Genomic DNA, 10616 nt, shown 5'->3' with positions numbered 1-10616 from the left:
CTCCAGTATTCTGGCCTGGAGAATTCCACAGACTGTATAGTCCATGGGATTGCAAAGAGTCAGACACAACTGAATGACTTTCACTTTCCTTCCTACCTCCCCTCCCTCCTCTCTTTTCCCCTCCCTTCCTTTCCCCTTTCCTTTATTTGTTTACTCAAGAATATGCAAGCCCTTGCTTCCCTCAGTTGGTAAAGAATCTGCCTGTAATGCAGGAGATACTGGTTTGATTCCTGGGTTGGAAAGATCCTCTGGAGAAGTGATAGCCTACACACTGCAGTATTCTTGGGCTTCCCTTGTGACTCAGCTGGTAAAGAATCTGCTTGCAACGCGGGAGACCTGGATTCGATCCCTGGGTTGGGAAGATCCCCCTGGAGAAGGGAAAGGCTACCCACTCCAGTATTCTGGCCTGGAGAATTCCATGGACTCTATAATCCATGAGGTCGCAAACAGTCTGACACGACTGAGCAACTTTCACTTTCATGCAAGCCCATCAATCAAGAGCCAGGCTGTAATTTGATCTGATACCCTCCTAGCGCTTACAGTCTAGCAAGGAATGTAGGCATTGAGTGCTAGTGAACTAGAAATGGCCTTGACAGTGAGAAGATATTGAACCTAACCCGGTGAGAGAAAGCCTCCTGGAAAAAATAATTTTCCTCTGAAATTCGAAAGTTGACCAACCAGAAGAAACAACTGGGGAGGGTGGGGAGTGGGGGCCAGTAGGGTAGTGGGAGAGGACCATGGGCCCTGCTGAGCTAGAGAGCATGAGGTCCCCACGGCCTAAAATGCAGCTGCCCCGGGGACGCTCACGGCCCCTCCCTCCTCTGCGTCTGTGCTGGGAATGACTTTGCTGTCAGGTGAAATCAGCCCTCCTGGTGTGATGTGAAGGGACACTACCCTCCTCTCCATCTCGGCAAGGGTCGGTGATCACCTCCAGCTTGCACAGGCATCTCCAAGAAGCAGAGAAACTTGCTCCAGGCTCACTGCTCTTGTGTCGCAGTTACTGAAGCCCGCCTGCCCTAGAGTCTGGGCTCCGCAACAGCAGAAGCCACTGCAGTGAGAAGCCCTTGAACCGCATGGAAAACCCAGTGTAGCCAAAATAAATAATAAATAAATAATTAAAAAACAAAATCAGAAGGCTGAGCTGGAGTTGAAGCTCAGGACTGCTTGGTGTCTTTGAAATATGTGCCCAGAGGGAGGCTCAAGAGGGCGGGGATATATATATATAATTATGACTGATTCACATTCTTGTATAGCAGAAACCAACACAACACTGTAAAGCAATTATCATCTGATTAAAAAATAAAATAAATAAAATATGTGCCCATTCCACAATAATAAGACAACTCCCAGACCTTCCTGGGTCAGTCCCCACCACCCCCCAAAATAAATACTGTCTGCAATTCCTCCACCAGAAAGGAGTTAATACCTTAGAAACAAAAGACTGCTTCTTTCCTCATGTCCCTCTTTTATAAACAAACACTGAGCAAGCTTTGGAATGTTGAAAAATGCTCATGACAAAGAAAAGGGGACCAGACACCTCTTATTTTGTCTTCACCATTTAAATCATGAATACTTCCATATCTTGAGTTCTTTTATACCTTAAACAAATACATAATAAAAATTTTAAAATTCTGCAGGGCTTCCCTGGTGGTCCAGTGGCTAAAAGTCTGCACTCTCAATGCAGGTCCGATCTCCAGTCAGAGAACTAGATCCCAAGTGCTGCAACTCAGAGCTTGTACGCTACAACTAACAAAAGCAATGAAAATCGAAGATCCTGCATGTCGCAACTAAACCAAAAAAATTTTTTTTAATTTAAAAAAGCAGATACTCCTTGGTAGAGGTCACCTATGAAATCAGTAATACTTGCTGCTGCTAAGTCGCTTCAGTGGTGTCCGACTCTGTGCGACCCCATAGACGGTGGCCCACCAGGCTCCCCCGTCCCTGGAATTCTCCAGGCAAGAACACTGGAGTGGGTTGCCATTTCCTTCTCCAATGCATGAAAGTGAAAAGTGAAGGTGAAGTCGCTCAGTCGTGTCCGACTCTTAGTGACCCCATGGACTGCAGCCTATCAGGCTCCTCCATCCATGGGATTTTCCAGGCAAGAGTACTGGAGTGGGGTGCCATTGCCTTCTCCGAGTGTATATATTTATCAGGAGATTTTCATTCGAACAAGAGAAATGAGGGCAGCACATAAATTATGGGCGCCCACCAAAGTTTGAGATACAGAGGCAGAGCTTATAGTACTAAATATAATTGTCATGGTCTTCAGGATTTCACCTTGTGCCAACTCTTCTAAGTTATTATAAAATACTCTTCTCTCCCCAAGCCTAGCTCACATTTCTGCTGGACATTAGCTCCAAGTCTTCCCTTTGGGTGGAATATCCTCTAACCTTTTGATACAGATTTTACCTCCCTGGGGGAAACTGTGTAGATCTCTTAAGTCAGAAATCACCTATACCCTTTATTTTTCTCATACCATGTGGTGATGTCTCTACTATTAAGCCCTTATTGCATTAGTATTTGTCCTAAAGTTAATTAGGCATTCACTTGACTCCCCTTCTAAGTTGGGAATACTCAGGAATCACAGCTCATTAATCTGTGCATTTCCCATGATGTCCTGCTTAATACTGTGTACATAGTAGGGGCTTAATACATCTTTAAAGACTTGAAAGAAAAATACGTTCTTTCTGGCTTGAGTAAAACTTTAGTAGGAATTTCTCCATAAATATCCATAATGAAGAGTTTTTCAGCTTGAGACATTTGTAGGATTGCTTTGGCCTTGATGAATTTTCTTTGATAGAAAAAAAAAGTAACCTGAATACTCTTTCCTGTGATAAGAGTTATAATTTCGAGAGACAGAGCTGTTCAGAGGAAAACATTTTTTGAATTCTGTACTATGTTCTGAGCCAATTAGAAGCAATTGGGTTTATGAATTTTTTATTTTCCTGATTGATTTTCTATTTAGTTTCTTCTGAATAAGTACTTAAAAATCTTTCCATAACATTCACCCTTTCCGTTGATTTCTAGCCTTACAGAACTTACCTTTCAGCAATTATATAGGCCCTTCACACATTTTTTCTTTTTTGCATTCCACTTCTTTTAAAGTAGTTTATTGAAATCCTCTCCAGATAAAAACCTTGAAATCATTAAGCAGATCACTGTTCAGAACCACATTAATTCTTCTATTTTTCTCCTTAAAGGAGATGACTGGTGGACAGCTCAGAATAGCAATGAGGAATGGTATTTATCTATAATACCTCTCCCATGATGAATAACTAATTTATTCAAAATCCCATTACTCGGAACACTTCAATCATGGTAGAATGACGTCTCTGATTTGGGTTCTGGTTAGTTTAGAAATGGCCTCCTTCCCTGGGGACATTGAGAGATGCTAAGGCCAGCTGGTGATACAGACTGAATGTGAACACTGCAACGCTGGGAATTTGAGCACCATCTTCCTAATTCCTGGCTCAGAATAGCCTGCGAGGTCTGGGGCCTTGACCACCTCCATTTCCTCCAGGAATTTCAGCCCTCATTGCAAGGATCATCTCCCTGCCCTAAACACTGCCACAGCTGTCCTGATGGCCTTGCTATCTACAGGGATTGGACTTTGTCAGCACTCAGAACTACTGAAGTATGAAGCACTCAGACTTCAGGTACCCCCTCCCAGACCACAGCCTCGAAGGTCCAAGAAGCTGTGTTCTTAAAACTTATCATAGCATCTACCACTGCTTCCTAACTCACAGAGGAAGAGCCATGGGTCCTAGTGGTGGCCATGGCCCTTGGAGAGCAGCCCACTCAGGGATTTTAGCTCAGGATCCTTTTCCTCAAATGAAATCATATGTGGACACCCCATAAGAAAGAAGAAACAGAGCTACTCAGGCTGAAATGGAAGTGTAGACCACAGCCACTCATTCTGTCTTGTGCTGTGATTTTATTACAGAGTGGATGTCTAAATACATGGCTGCTACTACTGCTAAGTCACTTCAGTTGTGTCTGACTCTGTGCAACCCCATGGACTGCAGCCTACCAGGCTCCTCCGTCCATGGGATTTTCCAGACAAGAGTACTGGAGTGGGGTGCCATTGCCTTCTCCTAAATACATGGCATTTTGATTAAATTATGCGTGTAGCCTAGGCTTTAATTCTTATCTGTGACATGGAGCCTCAGCACCCAGCAAATCCCCCTTTATAGGCACTCCTTCCCCTGATACTTTTGGAAGGCTCCAGAGAGTTTCTCTGAGTAGCTCATGAGTGAAATCATTCAGTTCCCCACACGGGTCTTCTGTGTGGTCTCCACTCTGTTTCCCCCTCTCTCTACCCTTGCTGCCCTCCTGACTCCATGCAGGATGCTCCCAAATCCCGCAGGCTCTGCTGCTGCCTTTGCTGGGCACAGCTGCCACCCTTTGCAGGCACAGCTCAGCTAGTGCAGTAAACATGGGGGGACCCTGACATTGACCAGTCTCCTTTATGCATTCCTTCTGCTCAAAGGATACCAATGCAAGCTCTTTTCTGAGAGAATCATTCATGAAAATAGCCCTGTTATGTTTGCTTACAGACTTCTTTCTCTCAGGACCTGAAAATTGAGTCAATATAAGGTTGGGAGCTGAGCACCAAAGAAGTGATGCTTTTGAATTGTGGTGTTGGAGAAGACTCTTGAGAGTCCCTTGGACTGCAAGGAGATCCAACCAGTCCATCCTAAAGGAGATCAGTCCTGGGTGTTTATTGGAAGGACTGATGTTGAAGCTGAAACTCCAATACTTTGGCCACCTCATGCGAAGAGTTGACTCACTGGAAAATACCCTGATGCTGGGAAGGATTGGGGGCAGAAGGAGAAGGGAACAACAGTGGATGAGATGGTTGGATGGCATCACCGACTCAATGGACATGGGTTTGGGTGGACTCCAGGAGTTGGTGATGGACAGGGAGGTCTGATGTGCTGCAATTCATGCGGTCACAAAGAGTCGGACACGACTGAGCGACTGAACTGAACCGAACTGAAGGTTGGGATAAAGACCCATCTTTACTGAGAACTGAAGATTTAGACTTGGGTCTGGTGAGTCAGCTGTGCTATGCCCTCTGTGAGGAGTTCCCATCTTCCAGCTCTTCAGTTTCTCAGACAAATCGTTTCTTCTGGCAGTCTGCTAGGTGATAGCCTCCAGTGGCGGTGCAGACATAAGCAGGGCCATCTCCTTGGCCTGATCCTGGACTCACCCGAAATCACTTCTGTCTTTAAACACACTGTAGAGAAAAAGGTTGTAAGACTCAATTTAAATGGATTGATTTTTACCAAAATGAGAGAGCAGGGTATTTTGAGAAAATACAAGTTTCTATTGGCAAAAATAATGAAAATTGTATTGATCATAACTGTGCATCAGTGAGAACTGATACTTGAGCAATTAATTTAAAATTTTGATAAAGCAAACCAATAATCATGTAGGATCTGAAGAGAGCACAAGGATAAAGCTAGTCACTAAGAAATGTGGGAACCACACACACACACACACACACACAGTTGTGCACATACACACACACTTCCCTAAACCAGAGAGAAAAGGAGGGATCTTTCCCACTCCCATTTTCTCCCTTTAGAATTGGCTTAAAGCTTGGCAACTTGTGAAATAGCAAGAAATTTATACATTGGTCTCTGCCCCACCCCACCCCCCACCCTCCCAACTCCACCCCCATCGCAGTTCCCAACATGGAGCTCCTGAAACTCATAAATGCTTAAGTGATAGGAGCATTAGGAGCATCTTTGTTCTAATGAGGAGACTGAGTGGGCTCCCCAAAGGACACTGGTCACCAGAAAGACCCAGTCACGATTAGAAGCTTGAAATCTTCAGCCCCACCTTCCCATCTCCAGAGAGAGGAAGGGGCTGGAAATGGAGTTAATAACTGATTATGCCAATGTGATAAAGTTTCCATAAGAAGCCCCAAAATATAGGATTCGGGGAGCTTCCAGGTTGGTGAACATATCCATATATGCAGGGGGTGGGTGGGTGATGCACCTCAACTCCATGTGGACAGAAGTGCCTTTACCCGGGACCCTCCTGCACACCTCGCCCTATGTATCTCTTCATCTGACTGTTCATATGCATTCTTTATCATATCTTTTGAAAAACTGGTAAATATAAGTAAAGGCTTCCCAGGGGGCACAGTGGTAAAGAATCCACCTGCTAATGCAGAACACTCAGGTTCAATCCCTGAGGAAGATCCTTGGAGAAGGAAATGGCAACTAAACTCTAATATTCTTGCCTGGGAAATCTAATGGACAGAGGATCCTGGTGGGCTGCAGTCCATGGGGTCGCAAAGAGCCAGACACGACTGAGTGACTGAGCGCACACACACACACACACACACACACACACACGCATAAGTGTTTCTCTCAGTTCTATGAGCTATTTGCAAAAACATTGAATCCAAGGTGAAGGAGCTCATGGGAACCTTCAATTTGTAGACCAGTTGGACAGAAGTTGTGGGTAACATGGAGACCTGCCACTTGTGATCCAAATCCAGAGTTGGGGCAGGAGGGCCATCTCGTGGAACTGGGCTCTTAACCTGGTGGGGGCCTGATGCTATGTGCTGGTTGATAGTGTCAGAATTCTGCTGAATCGTAGGACATCTAGCTGGTGTCACAGAGTTGCTTGGTGTGGGGTAAACTCACACATCTGATGTCAGAAATGTTTTGAGTGTGCTAGGAGTGTAAGGGTAAAGGAGAAACATAGGAGGAGGACTGGAGGTTGTTTCAACATACAGTTCAAAATTCCACCCACAGACCAGCCACACACCAGCATGACCTGGGAGCGTATGAGTGATGTAGAATCTTAGCCCCACTCCAGGGCCGCTGATCCAAACTCTGCAACTTAGCACTGTGGGAGATGCACACACACTTGAACTCTGTGAGGCACTCTTCTGTGCTGCCCTGAGTGTCACTCAGTCATGTCCCACTCTTTTCCACGGCATGGACTGTAGCCCACCAGGCTCCTCTGTCCTTGGGGTTCTCCAGGCCAGAATACTGGAGTGGGTTGCTGTGCCCTTCTCCAAAGTGCTCTTCTACATATTATCAACCACTTACATGTACAGAATATATGTCTCAGATCCTTCCAGAGCTCACATGTGGCTGCAGTACAGGAAGAAAGAAGTGTCTGAGAACTCAGCGAGGACTAAAGACAAAAGTGTTTAAGAGGAATACTGGGAATATTCTAGGGGGGAAAAAAAGCTTCAAACTTCTCTGCTTTGCCAAAGATTGGCTCTGGGCACCAGCCTTTATAGTCGAAGCCAAGAGAAACATCATCCAAGTGTAAAATTCGAATAGGAACTGCAAGGTTTCCTCCAACTCCAGTGCTAGGCAGAGATCAGGAGCAGACCAGGACCCCAGCTTTCCTGTTCCTGACTGATTACAGTCCTAGAAGAATTTTTTAAGAAATGGATAACCAGCTTGGCAAAAACAAGACATATTCACTGTTGCATTCCCCTTGAATGGAGTCAGTGAATGCTCTGCCTCAAGATTAATTTCCAGCCCCTGACAGCAATGCTTAAGACATGCAGATGGGGTGAGCAAATCCTAACTCTAAGTAGGGAACAGGGATACAATGCAAGTTTCTTTCTGTTTAAAGCTCCTCATGCTGAGGTGGTTGGAGAGCTGCAGAATAGGAGGGAATTGCATGGCTCCCAAAACAATGCTTTCTCATTTGCAGAAAACAGGTGAAGGTCAGCAGAACGTCTCAAAGTGACACACATCTCTCTTCTGGGTGCTTCTGGCGTGCTGTCCTGATGATGAATTTCTCCCTGGGAAAGCACCAGACAGTGGCATTGCAGAAAGTGGGGGATGGGGTGAGACCTGCACAGGTGGGCCTTGTCTGTGCTCTGCTTGTCCCGTCAGAAAGAGAAGCACAGCCACACCTGCTCCTTGGGCTCACACCCTGCTCTGGGTATGTGCCATTGCCCTGGCTTTCTTCCCTTTTCCACTCAGAGAATCGGGTTTGGTGACCCAGGCAATCCAGGGCTTGCAGCCAGACTCTGCGCTGTGAACACCGTGCCTCTGCTTGGCCAAACAGCTGCCTGTAACAACACAGAATTCAAAGTGGAGCTGGGGCGATCCGTCACTCGCCACTCTCAGACAGGCTGCTATTAATCACGCCGGCCACATCCATCAGGTTCTTCTCTTTTGGCCACGGCTCATAGTCACAGAAGCGCAGCCAGGGTCTCCTGATAAATCAAACCCAACAGTTCTATGATAAGGATGACACAGGTGAATGGGGGACAAAAGTGTACAGTCTTAGCCATGTATCCACAAAATTTAAAAAGTGGAGGACAGAGATGACTGCTGACTGCCAAGAGCCAGAGACTGACTTTCTTCTTTCTTTTCTTCGTTCTTTCTTTCTTCCTTCCTTCGTCTCTTTCTCTCTCTTTCTATTTATAACCTTCTTAAACCTCCATCATGTGTGGGAGTTAGTATTACCACTGTGCTCAGCTGAAGAAATCAAAGCTCAGAGAGGTTGAGAAATGTGCACAAGATCACAAAGTTTGTAGTAGCAAAGCTAGTATTGAAGTTCAGGTCTAGGTGAGTGGCAGAAATAGTTAGAATAGCAAGGAAGATAAGTAGTAAGGAGCTGAGTCAGGGGCATAGAGAAGATGAAAAGAGACAGAAAAGAAAAGAATGAGAGGAAAAGTCCAGGAGCAGAAAGCAAACTGCCTTCACAACCAAGTTCCTCTGCTGGACTCTCAGCTTTGCCACATGCAGCCTGGTGACTCAGGACAATCCTATCACCACAGCCTCTTCGTCTGTGCAAGGCGACCAGGGCCAGCCAGCCAGCTGTGACACTGGTTTGTTTTCAGGATCAAAAGACGCTGTGTGGGAAGTTCTACATCACTGGGCATGCTGTACACATGGAAGCTCTTCAGCTGGTGTTTAGAGGATGGATGAGACTCAGAAGGGCAGACCCCAGGATATAGGGAATGAGAACATCCACCAAATGGTGAACAGAGCTGTGAGGAACCCCTGCCTAGGATGTGGAGCCAACTTGGATAACCACCTGCAGGTCTGCTTCACCCAGAATCGACCCAACAGTGGAGGTGAGTCTACTGACCCAGGCACTTACCCCAGGTAGAGACAGCAGCTCATTGAGGTTTTAGAAAAAAGGAAACCCCTTCTCCCAAATCTGTACCGGAATCGAGAGGGATCACTCCCTTTCTTTCTGGACCAGGAGCATGTCGTTGAGTCATCATCACTAATAGCTGCTGGGGAAGACAGTCAGAAATGAAAATGTGGTGAATATTGGGTGGAGAGGGGATGGGTGGAGATGTGGGAGGAAGGAAGCTGGGAGTTTGGCCAATCCCACATGAAGGGTTCATGTGACTCGATTCAGCAATCAAGGAGGGGGTACTGATGAGGCTTTTTAGTGAAATAAATCTAGAGAGAAGAAACCAGAGGGCAGGAAGTTAGTTGGAGAACCTTCTCTTCCTTTTCTGTGCAGAGCAGAAGGCCAGAAAGGAGAAAGGCTGATGTGAGCAGTTTCTTTGAGGTGAGAACCATAAAGGAATTTTTGACTCCTGAGGCTGGGAGCTCCAGAGAGTGCTACCTGGCCTGAGCTGGAAATACGAAGGCCTGGCTGAGTCTATTCATGGTGCTCAACTACCAAGACGGCAAGGCTGTGTCTGTGAGTATCCTCTTGTTTGGGATGTGCCTCCAGGTTTCTGCCTCTTCTGTAGCTTGGCCCAGAAGGTGGAGGAAGATGCTGCAGAATGAGGGAGCAAGGCCCAGATCCCAGGATGTGCTCCCAAGAGGAGGAGTCACAAAGCTCCTCTGTGCTTCATCCTGCCTCCCCTGGGAGGGAGGTGAGGTGGGCTGAATGGTGCCCCCAAAGATACGACCACGTCCTAATGCATGGAACCTGTGAATATTACCTGAGGCAGGAAATGGGTCCTTGTGAAGAGGGCTAAGTGAAGGGCCTTGAGATGAGGAGAGCATCCTGGATCATCAGAGTGGGACCTAAACGCCATCACAGGTCACCTTGAAAGAGTGAGACGGAGGGAGAGTGAAAGGACACTCAGAAGAGCAGTCAGTGTGAAGACAGAGGCGGAGCTTAGAGCCACGTGGCCTTATGAGAAACAAGGTCTGGAGCTGCCAAAACCTGTAAGAGGTGAGGATGGATTCACCCCAGAGCCTCTGTGGGAAGCTCGGCCCTCCCAACACCTCGATTTCAGACTTCTGCCCTCCCAACCTGTGGGAGAATGCATTTCCTTTGGTTTCCTTTGTTTGTTTTTTTGACTATGCCACACAGGATCTTAGTTCCCAGATCTGGGATAGACCCAGGCCCATGGCAGTCAAAGCACAGAATCCTAACCACTGGACCGCCAGGGAATTCCCATACATTTCCATTGTTTTCGGCCATCATTGGAAACTAATGCAGGCTGCAATGGAAAAGTTGCCCAGAGGCAGAAACACCTCCTAGTCTTCTGACTTCCCTCTTCGGGGAAAGTTCAGGACAGGGTTCATTTGCCAGAACAGGACAGAGGTGGAATTGACCAGCCCCCATTCTGTGTACACCCATTGTGCAGAGTTTCAAAGGGAAGCCGACCACACAGGCATGCTTGCCACAGGGGATAAGGGCTGAAG

At 46.6% G+C, this 10616-nt stretch overlaps 1 long non-coding RNA gene across 1 annotated transcript; it reads right to left on the bottom strand.

Moving 5' to 3' along the window:
* Positions 1-4996: 4996 nt before the first annotated feature.
* LOC109564051 (uncharacterized) lies at positions 4997-9477 on the bottom strand. Its single transcript, XR_002181460.2, has 2 exons — positions 9100-9477; positions 4997-5239 (listed from the first exon to the last, which is right to left on the bottom strand). It is a non-coding gene; the product is annotated as an uncharacterized lncRNA (long non-coding RNA).
* Positions 9478-10616: the final 1139 nt, after the last annotated feature.

This window comes from Bos indicus, chromosome 1 (genome assembly GCF_029378745.1).
Source record: "Bos indicus isolate NIAB-ARS_2022 breed Sahiwal x Tharparkar chromosome 1, NIAB-ARS_B.indTharparkar_mat_pri_1.0, whole genome shotgun sequence".
In the NCBI taxonomy this organism is placed as follows: domain Eukaryota; kingdom Metazoa; phylum Chordata; class Mammalia; order Artiodactyla; family Bovidae; genus Bos; species Bos indicus.
Note: the sequence above shows the minus strand (reverse complement) of the source record. Positions and strands in the feature narration are given on the sequence as shown.